Raw genomic sequence first — 17,904 nt, 5'->3', positions numbered from 1 at the left:
ATGCAACTAAACTGGTTAGAGGGATGGAAGACTTAAATTATGAGGGTAGACTGTCAAGGTTGCGGTCTCTGGTAAAAAGACAATTGCAAGGGGACATGATTATACTTTACAAGTACATTAGAGGACATTATAGACAAAAAACAGGGCACCTTTTCCCCATAAATAGGATTACTGCACCAGAGGCCACTCCTTTATACTACAGGAAAAGAACTTTAATTTGAATCAGGATAGGCGGTTCTTCGCAGTAAGGTTGTGGAATACACTGCCAGATGATGTTGTGATGGCTGATTTTGTTCATCTTTTAAGAGAGGCTTAGATGATTCTTGGACAAGCATAATATTCAAGGCTATTGTGATACTAAAACCTACAATTAGTATAGATATGGGTTTATATAGCTTATGTGAGTGTATGGAGGGTCAGTGTATGTGTATGTATGGATGCTGGGTTTCCTTTGGAGGGGTTGAACTTGAAGGACTGGTCTTTTTTCAACTCGATTTAACTATGTAACTATATAACAATGAAGGGAAAAACCGGCACTCACGAAAATGTCATCAATTATGCCTGGGTGCAGTCCTTGTTGAAGTTTGAATGTAAAGCTGGAAATGGAGATCGCACTCACTGGTCTTAGAAGTGTTTAAATGTCTTTATTCAGTGGACAAGAGCGATTGTCCACTGAATAAAGACATTTAAACACTTCTAAGACCTGTGAGTGCGATCTCCATTTCCAGCTTTACATTCTAACTATATAACAATGTAACCTGTCCATTGTTCTGTTGATTGGCTGCTGGGGAGAGGGGGTGATATCACTCCAACTTGCAGTGCATCAGTAAAGAGTGACTGAAGTTTATCAGAGCACAGATCACATGGCTGACAGCACCTGAGAAACTATAAACATGTCTAGCCCCACTTCAAATTTCAAAATTAAATATATTTTAAAAATCTGTTTGCTCTTTTGAAAAATTGATTTAAATGCTGGATTCTGCTGGAGGACACTATTAACTGATGTGTCTTTTAAAAAATTGTTTTCCTGTGACAGAATCCCTTTAAAGTGTTGGACTTATTCATGTGGTTATAACTGTGTTCGGTTTGCCACCTCTCCAGCTGAACCAGGAATGCCTTAGAAGCTTTAAAAAACAAAACAAGAGGAAACAATTGTACATTGGCAGTAGAAGATATGAGTCTGCTTTCGTTAACCTGGTGACACCCCAAGGCCCCAGTAACCAGGCACACAAGATGGCAGTGCAACAGGCACAACCTGACTTTATTAAACAGCTGCAGCTGTAAGAGAGAGTTGGTTAGAAGATTAACAATAGTAGGACAATCAGTACTCTGCTAACACTGCAGTAACTATAACACTTCACCAAAACAGCCCCTGTAAAAAAAAAACCTACACCTAAGTCCTGAAACTGTTGAAAGTACTGGATGGGCTGCAAATAGCACAGCAGTCTAAATGAATGGCAAATTCCACTTTAGGTTGCTGCCAAACTGTGCAACTGGATCATCTCCCTGGATGTAACCACAATAAAAGAACTGGTGATGTGTCCCTTGGTAAGGGTATAGATGGTGCTCCCTCTGGTGCTGTTGGAAGTGTGTAGCAATGATGTCAGCTCTCCTTGCACAATATGTCTCATCCTCCAATGGACTAACAGGATAATGTCTGTTCCTTAAACTGGTAGCACAATGGTTTATAACTTACAGTTGACAAGGAACCTTGCTTCTCTCCACACTGTAGCTTTCACCTTATCAAGATGGCTGATTGTTGTACTCCTGGATCACAATGGGTGCTGACAACAATACTTCCTCCAGGGAACAGCAGCACAAAGCTTCAAGCAGGGTGCACATGGCAGTGTTGTCCCCTTGTAGGTTAATAGCAGTCTCTCTCTCTGGCTGGTCACTCAGCAGGCTGGAACACAAACCTCCAGTCTCTAGCTCTTCCAGCACATCTCTCCAGGCTGGCTGTATCCTCCTCCAACTGAATCCTCACAACACCCAATGGCCAGAAGGAGGAGAAAAGGTAAGTTTTGATCAGATAGGGGTTGGGCCAAGGGCTTTTTGTTGGCGGTATTAAAAATTTAGCGGCAGCTACATTGCCGGTAAATTTGTAATATGGCCCCGGCCTTGGCAGGTGTTTTACCGGCTATTTAATTTGAATAAATAGTCTTTTGTTACATAGCCCAATTTACAATAACACAACTTTATCATCTTATTCTAATCACAACTGCACTAAAAGCACCTCATTTAACTACCTTCCTCCAATCTCCCTCTCATCTTTCTCAGCCCCATTTGTTGCTACTAAGTTTGTGGCTTTCAGCCAATATGCATATCATATGGCTTTCCAAGCTGATGACATTTTTCTTATATCTCATTCACAAACTTGTACTCTCAAGCAATACGTGGCAAGGTTATTGACTGCCAAAGTAGTAGCGATAACATGAGCTCCTATTTCCGGGCCTTGCTTTGAAAACCAGTTAATGTTTAAGAGGAATTAAATACTGTATCAAAGCACTGTTTTGTGTGTTGTAGACAGTGGAGAGAGATGTACTGTAATTTGACTATTATGCTTTCTCTAATTTCTATCCTGAATAGAGCATGAAAATTCTTTTACCATGATAAATTTGGACTAGTTTCAGTTCAAATATTCAAGTATTCTTATCTCTTAATGCATTTTCAGATTTTCCTAGAGACTTCAATGGAATTTCTAAGAAAAATGTCTCAACTCTTCTGCACTCAAAGTGTAAAAATATCATAGCATGACTTAAATTTGATTTTCTTTATGTTTACCCAAACAGTAATAGCAAGATCAAAGCCATATACGAATGTAAAGGTTTCAGTCATTGTTAATACAGAAGATCTATCAATCCAAAAAAAGAAAGCAATGTTATACATTATATGAATAGGAAATGTAAAATGGACGTGTAGCTTTTCCTTGCATTTGCTTATGGATACCAATTACATTTTTTACACATTTCACTTGTCCATGAATTGTCAGAGAAAGATGTGAACCTTCAAATGTCTTCCCCAAAGATGAAGGTTAATGACATATGCCAGCTGTATGAAATGTAAAGATTTTAATAAAAAGCAGAGGGCCATGTTGGTATGTATACTTTCAGCCACCACCTGTTGAGAATTGCAGCTCAGCGCTAATGCGATCATTCTGTACATCATGGAAAGTTGTTTATTTATGATTAATGGAATGCAGACATTCAAAGATGAGAGACTTCCACAGTCTATTTAGTTTTCCCAGAGATTACAGGAAACTGTAATTGGCTACATGTGCATATGAAAGTACTTTTTTGCTTCTCTAACAAATCTGTAATTTGTATATTTTTCTAAGCATATAGGCTTAATTTTTCAACAATATATAAAACATAAATATAAAAACTGCATATGCAAGATTTAACTTTATGTTAATTGAGATATGTGCCATTTATATAATTTTAGAATTACATATTACATTTTGCTTAGCAGACAAGTTTACCTCTTTGGGGCTAAACTACATGGGAGATTTGCCATTCAACATGACACGTCAGAAGGAAATGCTGCATGCTGCATGCTGCGCCTTCATCCGACAAGATAAACTCTGATGGCACCTGACAGACTTTGTCTTCACAATAAAATAGATTGAATGTAGGATATACAGTAGATGCACAAACAAAACACACTGTAACCCTTTTTTGGCCACCCCCCTGTGCCTGTGAGTTGTTTAATTCTGGGCAGTGTCATTCTGTGGCTACTAAAGCAAATAAAGTTCTGTCTTGCATAAAAAGGGCATTAACTCAAGGGATGAAAACATAATTATGTCTCTTTACATGACCCTGGTAAGGACTCATCTGGAGTATGCAGTGCAGTTTTGGACTCCTTAAGATGGATATAAATGAGTTGGATAGAGTTCAGAGATGTGCAACTAAACTGGTGAGAGGGATGGAAGACTTAAATTATGAGGGGAGACTGTGTTGTTTTCTCTAGAAAAAAGGCGCTTGCGAGAGGACATGATTGCACTTTACATTAAAGTACATTGGAGGACATTATAGACAAATAGCAGGGGATCACCGTACCAGAGGCCACCCCTTTAAACTAGAAGAAAATAAATTTAATTTGAAGCAACGTAGGTGGTTCTTCACAGTCAGGACAGTGAGGTTGTGATGGCGGATTCAGCTAATGCCTTTAAGAATGGCTTGGATGATTTTTTGGACAGACATAATATCAAAGGCTATTGTGATACTAAACTCTATAGTTAGTATAGGGATGGGTATATAGAATTTAATTAAATATGCTGAACTGTATTGCTTATTACTAGATGTTAAAGTGCTACATATGCCATAATGTTCATATTTTCTTGTACTTTGTCTATGTAACAACAAATGAATAAAAAACTTTAAGTTACAAAAAAAAAAGAATTTAATTAAAAATAGGGAGGGGTGTGTGTGTGGATGCTGGGTTTTCATTTGGAGGGGTTGAACTTGATGGACTTTGTCTTTTTTCAACCCAATTTAACTATGTAACTATGTAACTATGTAAGAGGTCCTCTGCACTCAACCCATTATCAATATATTTAAGACATTGGCACATTTTGTGCATACAGCTACTAAAAAATGCCTTACCCTTTAAACAAAACAGGGATTGTTTGTCCATATATTGCAATATATTTACTCTGGCCAACTACGTCAAAGTCATCCCATATCTGGCCAGTCCTAAGCTCAAATTGCATCTGATTTTCCATAGAATGCAGACAAGTAAACTACTCCATACTTTATAACAACTTCCTTGACTGCATTTAATTTAAAAAAGTAAAAAAGTGAGAGCTGGCTATGGCCTGTGTTGCAAAATGATAGCAAATGCTACTGGCAGCATTTTAATCCTCTAATACTTGGCACATATACTTGTCAAAGTTGCAAATAACCATGGCACACTTCACCAGTTTCCAGCCTTCTCTATTTGTAGGTACCCCACCTACTCCAGGGCTGTAGCAAACTTGAATATGCTACGCAGCAACAAGTAGCAGCTTTTTATATTAATTACAAACCAAGAGACCATGAAGCAAATATTTACTAAGACTGCATACTGGCATGGCATTGACAGGCTACATTAATAATAAAACATATTAATAAAGATCAAAAACATATTGGTTGGTGCATAGCTGGCAGCTATTATTCAATTAATTTGTATTAGACATTAGTCATTAACAATAGTAAGCCTAGTAACTGAACATTTTTGACATAGTCAGCCTCTGCTTGCCTCATTAGGCATAGAGTCTGCATTTGAGTTGACTTCCATCAACTTGATCTGGACCTCGGATACTCATATTAACTTTCCTCAGTTTCAAACACCTAAACACCTTTAGAGCAATGGTAGATGTAGCAAAAGGTACATCAAAGCAGAATACTTTCTTCTCAACACTTGCTTCTGATCACCAATTGCTGAGCTATGTGAACAGTCAGTCCATGAGGTTCATCTGTTACTGATATTTTTAACCACTGCCAGTCCCTCTAGTTTAAACTATAATTGGCCCTAGCCTTTACTAATAATTATTTCCAACCTTTTAGTTCTGCCAAATAATCTCTCACAGGTGTTGCAGACAGGGCATGCTGTAAGCAATGGCATTTGTAAATTCCACTGTAAATGGCATAAAGAATCAGCAATGTCATTCTTGCATCTATACAGATTCTAAGATTTAAATCAATTATTTAATGTGAGTTTTTAGGACGAATATCTTTTACACCTCCTCTTGTACCAGGTACAGTAGTGATCTTACCAGGGTATTGCTTAATAGTGCACACAATCAATGCAGCTTTATCTTAATAAATTAATGTATTAATCAAGTAAGATTCAGACTTGTGTACATAATATTTACTATTATTGGAATTCAATAATTACTTAGGAAAGTTTATGTGGGTATTTTATTTTGATCACTGTAGTAGCTGCTGATAGAATTACTTTATAATGTAAGGACAGTCATTTTGTAACTGTTTCGCTCTGCTCCTTACCCCTATTATTAGTAAAACAGTCTTAACTCAAAACTCAACTGAGCTACAAAAAAATATATTTTTCCAGTAGACAATTATTTCGTCCATCGTAGACATCTGTTTAAAAACAGGGAGATGAAGACTGAACATTTTTAAAACATTTAAAAAGCACTTTAAGAATGCAAAGAGTGATTTAGAGTAATTTAGGAAATAAATGGCAATTATGGGAGACACCTTCCCCCTTTCTATTACAGTTGAGTGTCCCTCTTAAAATTTGTAAATAACAGTTTTTATAAACATTTATTGAAACTGTATATAAGTCAGTGACCCATTGGGCCCCCAATACCTTAGGCCTCTAGTAGTTACACCCTAATAATACTTCAACTATACATGCTTAAATAAGCCTCATTGAGGCACAAATTCTATCAAAACAATTGGAAAGTTTTGGTATTGGGGCCCAGGCAGTTGCCCCTATTTGCTTCCCCCTGTACATGACTCTGATTGTACTTATAAACCTGTACAGTTATTTTACTGTATCATTAAGATAATCCAATACAAAAAAATCCAATCTGTTATAACAAATATCCTGGTAATCTCTGATTTGGTGCATACTTGTTGAAACACACACACAGTGTTTCATTTATGGTGTATGTTGGCCTTTATCTATTTTTGTTAATACATAAGTGCAACCTGAACAATGCAGGCTTAGAATTGGAAATTTTGTAAGATGTAAGTAGCCCCTATTTATTTTACCATTTCCTGTACTCCTTTTAATTCTTGCTGCACATAAACACCTGGTTCAGTATAACCACAAGATACATATCTGCTGACCTTGTTATGGTTAGAGCTAACGGACAGAGATCTATGCTTATTAGTAACCTGGAATTAGGTACCTGTACCAGCATAGGGCTGACCTACATGTTGCACTAGCTGCAATATATTTTACATGCTGTTTTTACATAATTGATAATAAGAATAACAAAAGAATAACCTTGAATAAAATGAGAATAATTTCAATGTAATCCTGGGTCAGAAAAATGTATTAATGTGAGAAGGTGGCTTAATAACAGGCTTAAATATTAATAATATGTGCCAGACTCTCATCTATATATAGGAGTTGCAAAAAACATGGATCTCACTATAGATTCTAGCCCATTGTGTTTTATGTTAACAATTGACAAAGATCCCAGATTTCCTGTATAGGTGATCTATAGAACACGTTAACTATTTAATGTGGGTCAGTGATTCTATATTGCGAACTATGCCCATCTCCAGAACTCAGCTTTTGCTAAAGCATCTCTGATACCCTCCCTATTTGAAGCAATATGCCATCTAATGCGTTAGCCTTTTTGTAAGATATTCTCATTTATGTTACTCTCAGTAGCTATAATAGGAAGATATCCACAAAAAACCATATGATTGTGCTGTTTGTCCCCCCTTAAAATTCTTACTAATGATAAAAAATGCAATTAATAATCTACACAAACAAGTAAATTAAGTCTTTGCTCTTTAACTAAAAGCAACCAGTCAGCAAAAGGAACTGGCCTGGTACAATTATGGAGCTATTACAAACCGTGTCTTTGCTTGTGCATAATCCTGTTAATATGCCTAAAATAATTCACTCAGAACATCCACCTTCAATCTTTCATCTCCAAATAGACACCTAAACACAGATAATAAGGGATTTGTTGAGCTTGGCATCATCTATGGCTTCACCCGTTTATAACCTATTTCAGTTATAATTGTTGCATCACATTCTGTTGCAATAAACAGTAGAAATTCTTTACGAGTTATTCCAACCCTTGCCTGTGCTGTAAACCTTTTAACAACATTTTTACAGTACAAAATTTCATCAGAAATTTACTTTTATATACTGCAGAAACTAATTGCTCAAATATTGATATGGATTACTAGTCTGGAATAAAATTGCCCTTGCAGTATTTCATTCAATGTGCCTGATCAAGTCCTGTAACCTTTATTACTACTTCATAATATTTTTTGAACTACTCATACATAGCGTAGATTGTAGACTAGTGCTAGCACATCCTGACCTCCCAATAAATGAATGCCTGGTGCACAATGACGGAGGGATCGGCACCCTCACAATCAATAGGACTAGAAATTCACTGGCACACAAAGGCAGTTACAAGCAGGGACAAACCCATGCATGTTTCATCCAGAACAGAATGCATTCAGTTCAAAGCCTAGAAGCATTAGGTCCTTACTTTCCCTCTTAGTTCAGGCCTTTTAGGTCTTGTTTCCAAAATAACAAGAGCTGGAAATGTACTTAAAGGTGCACACATTTTCAGGCACAGAATTGTGTTGACCTTTTAGTGAGTAAGATCAGTATGACAGACCGTACACCATTTTTACAACAGGCAATGGTGCAGATTTTAGTGCCCCAGTACTCATATGGTAGAAGATTGACAACCTAGAAAATGAGCGTGTGCCCCAAATTTCAACAGTGCGATGGTTATTTATGTTTAAAGTGCTAGTGTAAATGTACAAATTTTTTGCTATGTGTATCTTCCTCCTCTGGGCTCAGGACTATGTAGTGAGATTGATCCCAAGGCCAGAGAAAGCAGCTGGAGGCATGATAAGGCCTAGAGACATATGCTACAGTACAGTACATGCAAGATGAAAATTCTGCCACGATAGAATTCTACCCCATACACACCACTAACCATAGTACTTCCACCAATATACTCCACATACAACAAAGTGAATTGCATTTGATATTGATGCTGTTCCCTTCACACAAACTCAATAAGAAGCTATTGGGGTGCTTCTTTGCATATGTACTGATTGTTTTCCTGCAGAGCAGTTAGCGGCCGTCTTACAATTCCTATCCACAGCAGTAAATTTTTTAATTAAAGTATATTTAGGTTACTTTTTCATTAAAGAAAGTAAAAATGGGATTTTATTTTTTGCCTTTACATGCCCTTTAAATGCACTATTGTGGATTGCCGCAAGCTCTCCACCTGCGATAATATTGGTGTTGTGTGACTCTTTTCCTACATCCAATTTACTTTAAATGAACTATAAAGGGTGCATAAGGATACAAAGAAACGTTTATGTATTTAATGCTAAACTGCTCATTTTCCAGACTACAATATTGCAGCTTTTTTTAAAAAAAACTTTCAGAACTTAAAGGAATAGTTCAGTGTGAAAATAAAAACTAGGCAAATAAATAGGCTGTGCAAAATAAAAAATGTTTCTTATATAGTTAGTTAGTCAAAAATGTATCGTATAAAGGCAGGAGTGAACAGATGTCTAATAAAACAGCCAGAATCCAACTTCCTGCTTTTCAGCTCTATAACTCTGAGTTAGTCAGCGACTTGAAGGGGGGCCACATGGTACATTTCTGTTCAGTGAGTTTGTAATTGATCCTCAGCATTCAGCTCAGATTCAAAAGCAACAGATATGACCCATGTGGCCCCCCCTCAAGTCTCTGATTGGTTACTGCCTGGTAGCCAGGGTAACCAATCAGTGTAAACCAAGAGAGCTGAAAAGCAGGAAGTAGTGTACTGACTGACATGTTATATGTCAAATCACTCCAGCCTTCATACATAACATTTTTGGCTAACTAACTATATTAGAAACATTTTTTATTTTGCACAACCTATCTATTTACCCAGTTTTTATTCTTATACTGAACAATTCCTTTAATGAAATTCCAGATCTTAGATTCTGATTCTTCAGATATAGATCTTACATTTGATCAAAGTGAGGAGCACGCTTATGTGTGAGTGTTACACTGTAACAATTCCTATTATTTACATGACCAAATGCAAAAGAAAATATTTTATATATTTTATATATATAACTTTTCGGTAGATCATATTCCCCTGTAAGACAGTTGTAATTTAAAGAGGGAAAAGTAGATTTTCCACAAAAACAAAAATTGTGTATTAAACATAGATGACATAGGTTATTGGGTTTTGTCAGCAAATATCAACACAACATCTAAAAATTCAATTTTGCCATGGCAACTTCATGGGAATAATTTAGTGGAGACTATTTCAATGCATGTGAACATACATAATTGAGGCAGATTAGCTAAACTAGAAGCAGTAGTCAAAACATTCCAATCCCAAGTGTTTCGGAGCATTTATTTAGTCAATTGGTTATTCCACTTTCATTTTCCTAGGGAAAGAAATGTGACTCATTCTGCTACTAAACAGCAAAAAGCATAACATCAGATGTAAAGTATCTTTTCACTATTTTCATAGAATGGCATCAATGACCCAGCACATTCCTTTCCTTTTATACTTCAATAAATACCATAATCCTATTAACTAGTTCCTTAACACTTAAGCTAAAAATGCAATCAAATATGCAGGCTAAGAATAATTTCCCTTTTACCCAGCATAGCTGCTAGTATTTGCATTTCAAAGAGTGAAGTAGCATTTATTTTTTTCCAACTTTCCAACTTACTTTCCTGAAAACTTATTACCAAAGTGAATAATAAATGTCTACATTTTACCTAAGCAAGATCTAAGGGGATTTACACATTGGTATATTTTTACAATACTCAATAAAGAAATAGTGATGCTGTCAGATTTATCAAGCTCCTTTCTCCACTAATAAATTCAGTGTATTGCAGCAAGAGCTTTTATGAATTCTTAATCATCCCATTTTTATGTGTTAAAGTTTGTTGGGTTGTTAGAGGTCATCTCTGCTGCTAAACTCTAAAACCCAGAAAAGAGCACACTGTTTGACTGCTCAAAGCACACTATCCTACTGGCACAGCAGGAAGCACCTAGAGGCACAGTAGGGCTACCTTGCACCAGAGCACTCAAAGTATGCTCAACCAACTAATTGGAACACAGCAGATGTAGATGAATTCATATAGACAAAGCACATAAGTGGATGTCAGAAATTAGTTGTAAGGTTGAGTAACTTACATGAGCCAGTTAGTTACTATACTGTAGGAAAGCAACATTGTGGGGGTTATTTATCAAATATTTTTTTGAATAAAAAAAGTCAGACTAAACTAGAATCCACGATTTACACTTATTTATCAATAAAAACCTATGAAAAAATCGGAACAACAAAAACGCGACTTTTTCATGCTTGAAAAGTCTGAATTTTTTTTGAAATAGGTGGAAAAGCCTGAAATGTTTAGATTATCGTCTGAAACCCAGCACAGTCAATAATATCACATTGCAAATAGGACCTCTGCCATTGACTTCTATAGGACCTCGACAGGTTGAAGATGGAGTATTTTCAGATTCTGACTTTTTGTAGCCTCGGGGTATAATAGTGGGGTTTTTTTTCCACAAAAAAATTTAATTTTACAGTAAAAAAACTCTGATTTTTTGAGTTTTTAGCACTAATAAATAACCCCCTGTATGTGCAGCAAGCAACCTTTTATCAACTTTACTTGCACAAAAACATGATGGTCAGGTTAAACTATTAAGAAAATTATTTTTGCTCCTATGTTCCCTTGATTTTGTTCTACCTTTTGTATTGTAACCATCTGGGGGGGGGGGGAAGAATGGCTTCAGCCCTTGACTATGCTGTTAACATGGGCGCTCTGCCTTCCCCATCCTACCTTTTCTTCAGCATGAATTCAAATTCATACTGCCCGTCCTATATGAAAATTACTAGAAATTTGATGAAATTGGGCACTTGACCCCCCTTGGAACAATGGGCCCCAAAGAGACCCTATGGTAATCGGCCTTCGCCACTGGTAAAGTTTTCATTATCATTTCAATCAGTGCAATGTTTATTGGTTGGCTGCTTTGGCATAAGATGTTTTAGGCTACGACATTAAAGGACCAACAAATGACAATGTTCTTTATGTATTTACAAATAACAAACATATTTGCCCTTTTCAAAAGAGTAATTTCTAGAATGTATCATTTTTGTTTTGCATAGCGACTAAATATAAAATGTACCTTTTTGGAGAAGATGTATTTAGAAGTCAGACAGGATGCTCGTTTCCATGACTCATTTGAAGAGTTAGTGCAGATATCAGGGTGATCAGGTGGTATGTCAAATAAACAGAATTGCTTTATCAGATTTCTAAAATAAACATACTGCAATTAGTAATAATTTCAGTTACATGTCATATGGCTGAATAGAAATCAATAGGCAGTAAGGATAATGCGTGTTATCTGACGTGCAGAATAAGTAGTTCAACGGGAGCCCTTGAGCTGATATTCCTCTGCAAGCAATTTATATGGGTGACAGGCTTCCTAAAAGGTACAAAAGATTTCTTGTATGACATTATGATATCATTATACATTTTTATCATTGTTGATTCTGCTTGTGATTAAATCACAATGTTATTGCAAAAATATGGGCAAGAGAAAAATGATTTGCAAAGAGAAAATACTTTTAATTTGTGCATTTTTTTCCAGCTAACATCATTTATTACATGCCAGAGATAATTTGGGTATTTCCTTTGGAAGTTGGAAAACTCCAACTGTGCAGCATTCCATGCTTACAAATGAGCACAAAGGCTGGTGTCCAGTTATTAAATTTTTTCTGTCACATAAGATAACAGATAAGCTCTGTTGTAAACAATGGAATTCTTCAGTGCGTATCTGTTATCTACTGTGATTTTTTTCATTCCCTCAAATAAATTTTAGCATATTTCACATGTTAAAATATGAGTTTTAACACTTTACTTATAACACTTATATATTAGCACATTAACATATGTTAATTAACATATTAACACTTAAAGCAGTATGGCAGTTGAAACCCTTTCCCATCATCTTTCTTTACTATAACTTTCTATACAAACCATCACACTGTAAATTACTATACAAACCATCACACATTTACAGCACTTGCCCTTGATACCATCCTGCTTTACTATAAAGGCTATTTGTTTATAACCCCTAACCCTAATATCCAAGCACCTAACTTTGACTCAAATTACTTTTGCCATTAAGGCTCATTTATGAACACATGTCAGTTGGTTCAGCTGCATTTGAAGATTTGTGTGTATTGTACAGTGCAAAGTACAGACCCCTGGGAGCAAGTGATCTGTGGAAATAAAATCTTCCCCTACCGTGGATTTGTTAGCATATACACAACTGACCTGCACCTAGTCATTCACTCTAAAACCTACTAAGAAAAACACATGTGTAATTTACCAAACTGGATGTCATTAAATGCCACTAAATCATGAGCAAGTTAAAGAGCATGTTATCTACACTGGAATTTTGATATCAACATACTATAAATACAGCACCTTTCTGAACACCTTTCTGATATAATTTTGGAATATATTTATATGAACTTGCAGCAGTAACTGCACTCCTACCTTACTTAATATTAAATATACATTCATACATTAACAACCATAAAATGAAAACCTTTCTCATATACAGTAAAAGAGGACATTTTTAGAGAAGAAAGGTGATGGCTGGCACAAACAATGCATACAATATGGCAAAAATACTCAAATATTCACTTTGTGGTGTTATTGTCCCTTTAAGTCCTTTAATAACGCACTTCTCAGTCTCTTTTATAGCAATGGCTATTGGCATAGTATCTTGCTATGGGCTGGCTAGCTTTTGCAAAGTGAATATTGAAATATTGTAACAGGGGAGGCAGATTTATCCAAAAAATCAAAAATATTTGAATTTACAAAACTCAATCATATAAAAACATGAAAGAACAACTGGAACACAGTGAAATCACATTATACCCATCATTTCAATGAATCTGCCAAAGTTCAAACACTCTTTATCAGAATGCACCAATCCTGTTTCACATGATCAAGGTACATTCAGTGTAAATACAGTAAGTGCAGCACCTTGCATCTCACTCTGCAAGTAAGCTAATATAAGCACAAATTTGTTTGTAAATGGAAATTTGAAGGACAAAATTCTAAACACTTTTTTTGCACTAAGCAATGCATCATTACAATCACAAATGTAAAGTGCTGCGTAATGTGGTGGGACTTTAAATGATGATGATGATGATAAAATGAGCATATCCTTGTTCAGCCTTTCCTTGAAATGTGCTTTGTCTTATATTAATTTGTGGCATAGTGGCTGGCTTAGGGCAAGCATTTGAATTTTTCTACACTGATAGTTTAATGAGACATTTTGCACTAATACCGTATATACTCGAGTATAAGCCGACCCGAGTATAAGCCGAGGTACCTAATTTTACCTACAAAAACTGGGAAAACTTATTGACTCTAGTATAAGCCTAGACACAACTACAGCCCTGTCTCCCAGCAGTGCACAATCCGCCAAAGCGACCCCTCCAGCGATCAACCGGACTTCTTTGCAAAGTTGATGGTGACAGAGAATTGCCAAATGGATTATTGTGTGCATTGTCCCACTACCATGTGCAGAGGGTGCTGTGTGATATTGCCATCACTGTTAATCTTTCGTATAACCAACAGAGGGCACTGTGTGATATTGCCATCACTGTTAAACCTTCATATAACCAACAGAGGGCGCTGTGTGATATTGCAGTCACTGTTATTCTTTAATATAACCAACAGAGGGTGCTGTGTGATATTGCAGTCACTGTTATTCTTTCATATAACAAACAGAGGGCGCACTGTTATTCTTTCATATAACCAACAGATGGTGCTGTGTGATATTGCAGTCACTGTTATTCTTTCATATAACCAACAGATGGCACTGTGTGATATTGCAGTCGCTGTTATTCTTTCATATAACCAACAGAGGGCGTACTGTTATTCTTTCATATAACCAACAGAGGGTGCTGTTTGATATTGCAGTCACTGTTATTCTTTCATATAACCAACAGATGGCGCTGTGTGATATTGCAGTCACAGTTATTCTTTCATATAACCAACAGAGGGAGCACTGTTATTCTTTCATATAACTAACAGAGGGCGCTGTGTGATATTGCAGTCTCTCCCCAAGCGAACTGTTGGTATAGGAATGATTAAAAGTGACTGCAATCTCAGCTACTGCCTGCTGACCCGAGTATAAGCCGAGGTAGACTTTTTCAGCACATTTTGGATGCTGAAAAACTCGGCTTATACTCGAGTATATATGGTATATGGATTAGTCAAAAACACTGCACACCTTTAAGAATTCAATTTCTACATAAAAAGGCCACATTGTGGAGTTAAATAGGTAGCAGGTTTGTTGGCAAATTAGTTGTTAAACATACTTTCTATTTAGGCTATGCCTAGGGCTACACATTGTTCAGAACAGCTGACTATAATGATGATATGATGAAAATATAACCTTAAAACTTTACAGGATTCTGTAAATTCAGATTAGTTTGTTTTCCATGTGGAACACCTAGGGGCACATTTACTTAGCTCGAGTGAAGGAATAGAAGAAAAAATACTTCGAATTTCGAATGATTTTTTTTGCCACTTCGACCATCGAATTGGCTACTTCGACCTTCGATTACGACTTCGACTTTGAATCGAACTAATTGAACTAAAAATCGTTCAACTATTCGACCATTCCATAGTTGAAGTACTGTCTCTTTAGAAAAAACTTCGACCAACTACCTCGCCTCCTAAAACCTACCGAACATCAATGTTAGCCTAAGGGGAAGGTCCCATAGGCTTTCTAACAAACCTTCGAACGATTCGAAGGATTTTAATTCATCGATCAAATGATTTTCCTTCGATCACAAAGGACCTTCCCCATAGGCTAACATTGGTGCTCGGTAGGTTTTAAGTGGAGAAGTAGGTGGTCAAAGTTTTTTTTAAAGAGACAGTACTTCGACTATCGAATGGTTGAATAGTCGAACGATTTTTAGTTCGAACCGTTCGATTTGAAGTCAAAGTCGTAGTCGAAGTAGCCAATTCAATGGTCGAAGTAGCCAAAAAAAAACTTCGAAATTCGAAGTTTTTTTTCCTTCTAATCCTTCACTCGTGCTAAGTAAATGTGCCCCTTATTTTCTGCTTTGTTGGATTGGACTTGTCATGTCTTTTACAGAGATTTTAACCAGTGGCACTGCAGATGGCATGGAAGAGTCCAGATAGAATGATGAGGCCATTCTTGAAAAGATCAATTTGTACACACACATAGGGGCATGAAAATGAAATTGTATATTGAAAGCAGAATGATAACTGTTTAATTGCAGAAACGTTACAACAGATGCTAATATTATCTTTTATGCAGCCATGTGGTGAATGTGTATTTTAAAGAAATGTGAATCTAAAGAAACCTTAAATTGTAATCATTTCATAACATTTTACCATTGTGTATAGTATATCCTTTCAATGCCCCTTACTGATTTGTCTGCCCCAAGTACACAGAAAGGAATCTTATTTTCCATTTTGTGGCAAAGAGAAAATATTTCAGATTGTATTATAGATCTATCTTTCTATGAGTAGGTTAATACTTACATCAAGCAAGTTATACTGTAACTGTAAAGCCATGTGCCAAAAATCTATGCTGAAAACATACTACAGAGTTTTGAAAGATCTGTTTTTTCTAAAAATGCAGTAAATCAATTAATTTAACCATCAATAAAGATGCTGAGTTCTAACTTAATTTATGTGCAGTTCGTAAGTAACTAAACTTCTGAGCGCTTACAAAATAATGGTTCTATTGAATTTTTCTCCTCTCTTCTTCCATTGCCATTGGCAATATTCCTTAACAACTGTATCAGTGGCAAGTTTAAGTTGCTTTAATACTGTTGGAGGCACTGTGAGCAATAGAATCACTTCCTTTCTGCTCTTTTACACTAAAAATAATCTGCACAGAAGAGATTCAGAATTAATCAGAAAATATAAAAAAAAATACAAGTCCATTTGCTTACTGCCATTATTGGTTGGGTGTAACAGCATACGTTTTAGCAGATCTTAGGTAGAAATACATCAGCCAGAAAGCCTGATGTATGTACATATGTCTGAGTAAGTCCTATCTTAAGATTTCCCCTTGCAACATGGCTTATTGTACAGAGGTAATTTACTCTTCAGAGTAGAAATCAGCCATATGCAAACCAAATAAAAATTAACTAAACCTGCTACGCATCCTGGCTTCTGTTGAATCTCTGCTTCACCCAGCTCTCCCCCTGTGTCATTAATACCCATAATTATTATTCGGATAAATCAGAATAAAGCAGAGAAATAAAGCCACCAATACAGGCTAAAGGTGGCCATACACAGGGAGATCCGCCAAACGAGCGAATCTCTTCCCGATATGCCCACATTGAGGTTGGCGATATCGGGCTGATTTGATCGTGGGCCCTAGGGCCCAACGATTGGATCCGAATGGAGGCTATATGGGCGGTCAGATTGCAGGACCTCTTCAACGAACAGATGGACCGCGATCCGACGGGATTTTTTACCCTGCCCGATCGGTATCTGCCATCAAAAGTCAGCCAGATATCAATTGGGGATGCCCGTCAGATGGCCCACACATGGGCCAATATGGTCTGTCGGCAGCTTTTTTCGGCCTGTGTATGGGGGCCTTAAGACCATCTCATTTGGCAAGGTCGCCAACTGAGTATACCCAATTTGGCAAACCAGGCCTCATTTCATCATTTCACACACCCGGCAGCTTTAATTAAATGACCTGTTGCTATTTAACCTTCATAGCCATAAACATTTTTTGAAAAAATAATCATTACAGGTGTTTAAAGTAGGTCTTTACCTTGTACAGGCATGCACATACATATTATGAAAGATAACATATGGGAAGGATTCTTGTAAAAAAAATAGGGAGCTTATTTTTGAAGCCACAAATATTTCTGGCCAAGTGTTAAAGGGGGAAAAATCGAAATCTGCAAAAAAATGAATACGATAATACTCCACTTAAAACCTGTCAAAGTCGTATAGAAGTCAATGGCCTTGGAACATGTTTTTTGCCTTGAGGTTTCTCAATAGCTTGTTTAGATATCATGCTTGTTTAGAAATCATTCAATCATTAACAGAATCATCACAACATCTTTTGGCAGGGCATTCCACAACCTCACTGTCTCACTGTGTAGAACCACCTACTTTGCTTCAAATTAAAGTTCT

Source organism: Xenopus laevis, chromosome 1S (genome assembly GCF_017654675.1).
Source record: "Xenopus laevis strain J_2021 chromosome 1S, Xenopus_laevis_v10.1, whole genome shotgun sequence".
NCBI classification, from domain to species: domain Eukaryota; kingdom Metazoa; phylum Chordata; class Amphibia; order Anura; family Pipidae; genus Xenopus; species Xenopus laevis.
This window is presented reverse-complemented; position numbering follows the sequence as displayed.